Source organism: Morone saxatilis, unplaced genomic scaffold, assembly GCF_004916995.1.
Source record: "Morone saxatilis isolate NCDOM2014 unplaced genomic scaffold, NCSU_SB_2.0 Contig24, whole genome shotgun sequence".
In the NCBI taxonomy this organism is placed as follows: Eukaryota; Metazoa; Chordata; class Actinopteri; family Moronidae; genus Morone; species Morone saxatilis.
The window spans coordinates 21,173,105-21,175,826 of record NW_023339807.1 but is presented as its reverse complement, the minus strand read 5'-3'; the positions used below and the strand labels follow the sequence as shown (position 1 = coordinate 21,175,826).

At 36.0% G+C, this 2,722-nt stretch overlaps 1 long non-coding RNA gene across 1 annotated transcript; it reads right to left on the bottom strand.

The window, feature by feature from the left end:
* Window positions 1-667: 667 nt before the first annotated feature.
* On the bottom strand, window positions 668-1,415 carry LOC118335964. Its single transcript, XR_004797088.1, has 3 exons — window positions 1,370-1,415; window positions 1,059-1,102; window positions 668-938 (listed from the first exon to the last, which is right to left on the bottom strand). It is a non-coding gene; the product is annotated as an uncharacterized LOC118335964 (long non-coding RNA).
* Window positions 1,416-2,722: the final 1,307 nt, after the last annotated feature.

Genomic DNA, 2,722 nt, shown 5'->3' with positions numbered 1-2,722 from the left:
AGGAGAAAAGTGGTAAAAGTCACTCATAAGCAACTGATCTAACATCTGAGGATAAACATTGTTATCAGGCAATATTGTACAATACATAAAATCACACTTAAATCTCCATAACAGTGACATACACCAATCAGCCATTACATTATGAGCAGCACTGACAGGTGAAGTGAATAACACTGATTATGAGTGGGATATATTAGAAAGTGAACATTTTGTCCTCAAAGCTGATGTGTCAGAAGTAGAAAAATGAGCAGCGTGAGGATTTGAGCGACTATGACAAGCAACAAATTCATTGTAAGAAGACTGGGTCAGAGCATCTCCAAACTGCAGCATCTTTGGGTACTTCCCGGGCTGCAGTCTGTGGTTCAGACTACCTATCAAAAAGTGGCAAGGAACAAAAAGCGGTGAACTGGGCCGAAGGTCATTGATGCACGTGGAGAGTGAAGGCTAACCCAAAACCTGTTCAGTGTATAACCTCCTCTCACAATATTTTTCATAGTTCATGTTATTTATAAAATATATAATGTACATGAGATTATGGTTTTTTTTTAGATTCAAAATTGTACTTTTTACTATAAAGAGAAGAAAACATTGCTTAGAAACTTATAAGAATCATGTTCTTTCATGATAAAATTTCATGATTTTAAGGTGTTTTTTGTCTTACTTTTGGATCCTGTGCTGCTGTCAGACAACCTTCGGTCCAGGTCAGTCCTCTTTATCTTCTTTAAAACCTCCTTGGTCTTCTCCACAGACCGTTGACCAAAAGTCTGCACCAATAAAAACACTGTGTCCTGCAGGCCCATTGTCTCCAGCACCCCCAATTTCCTAAACGATGGAAAGTGAATTTGCCTCAGGATCTCTTTGAACTCCTTGAACTTCCTATATTTCAAATCTTTCAGTGTTTCCAAAAGCAGCTCTATCACAGATGCCATCGTCTCCACCTGGTAAATTCAGAGAAAATGTGCAATATCTTTCAATCAGATATTTATTTTCTGTGGATCAACTGATCTATTAATTGTTTCAGCCTGAGTTTAAAGTCAGACAGATGTGACATTACTCACTTTCTGGGTCAGTGCTGGCCAATGTTCATCCACAGAGTGTTTCTCTGAGGACAAAGAAAATATAAAAGGACTGATAAATGATTTATTCAATCAGACACTGTCAGACTATAAGAATTCTAATATTAGGGATTCATTGCAAAATTAACAAATCTACTTAATAGTAAAAATCAATAACCAACCTGATGGATCGTATTTGCTGTTAAACTCTGTTAACAATTCATATACTGAAATGTTAATTAAAATAACTGTAGGAAACTTTATATATTTAATTAATATTTTAAGTGTCTTTATTTTTTGTATATGGCTCCTACCTCTCTCCGTGGTATTCACACCTAATGCCTCAGTTGATGATCCTGCAGCTGCAACACATTTAATACAAATTTGAATCATAATAATAAATAAACTGTGTGTAAACTTTATGTGTCTTTGTCCTGAATACAATATTTAGTCCTGAGAATAATATATTAATATTTCAATTTCAGGTCTTTCAGGTGGAGGTCTATCTGTTGTTGTTGATTCAACTCTTTTGTATTTTTGCTGTCATGGCAGTCCTATATAGTGTTGTTGTGTTGCTTTATAGTATAAGCTATACTAAATATTTTGCCCCAAAGATAAAAAATGTATTATCTATATCTATCTACCTATTATTATAGATTAATGTGACAGTTGTGCTCTCTTGTATCCTGTCACCCTGTGCTGAGTGCGGCTGAGGGGCTCGGTCGTCTGACAGCGTCTGCAGCCGTATCCCTCCTGGTTCGGGTGTTGTCGGCATTGAGAAACTTCGCCTGATCTCTGCAGCTCTGCCAGCAGCGACTCGTTGACGCGTGATGTGTTGTCCCGCACCATCACATCCACCAGTAGGTCTGCCGTGTCTGCCCACTTCAGTCGTTCCCATGAGAGTTGTGGAAGGTTCCTCTTGAACAACGTAAACTGCAGCAACCACTTAAAGGTCTTCTTCTTGTAATTCAAATCATTGAGCGTTTCTAAAAGCAGCTCTTTAACAGACGCCATTGTTGCAACCTGAAAAATTCCAAGTATATATGTTATTTCTTTACCAAAAAAAAAAAAGATTTAAAATAGATTTGCACCTTATCAATGACAATATTTTGGAGATTTTAATGTTTTAAGATGTGCTTCTGAACTATTGATATATTAAGTAATTATCTGTTTGTTAGAACAGATGATGAATCTTATTTCCTTCTACTCTTTAATATCTGAAACCTGATTAATGGATGTTTTTATATTTCCAGCTTGTAACCTTTTCAGTGTGTTGCCTAACACAAAACAGACCCACCTGATCTTAACATTTTACATACAAATGCATTTACATTCAGATTCTGACATGAGACCTGTAGAAACAGGTGGCAGCACAATAAAAATAATTTCTCAATTTCATGTTTTGTATTTTGTTAAATTCTTTGAAAAACTGTTTCACAATGACTTTTTTGAGCTCAACCTCATCTCAGCTTCAGAGAAATTGGTTTAATTTATTATCACTTATCAGCATAAATGGTGATATGAGTTTAAACCTGAATCTAACCCTAACCCTAAAACTAACCCTATATAATATTGACTAAAAGCTGTACTCTTGGTCAGACAGATATGACATTACTCACTTTGTGGATCAGTGCAGACAGGTTTTCATCTACTGAGTGTTTTTCTGA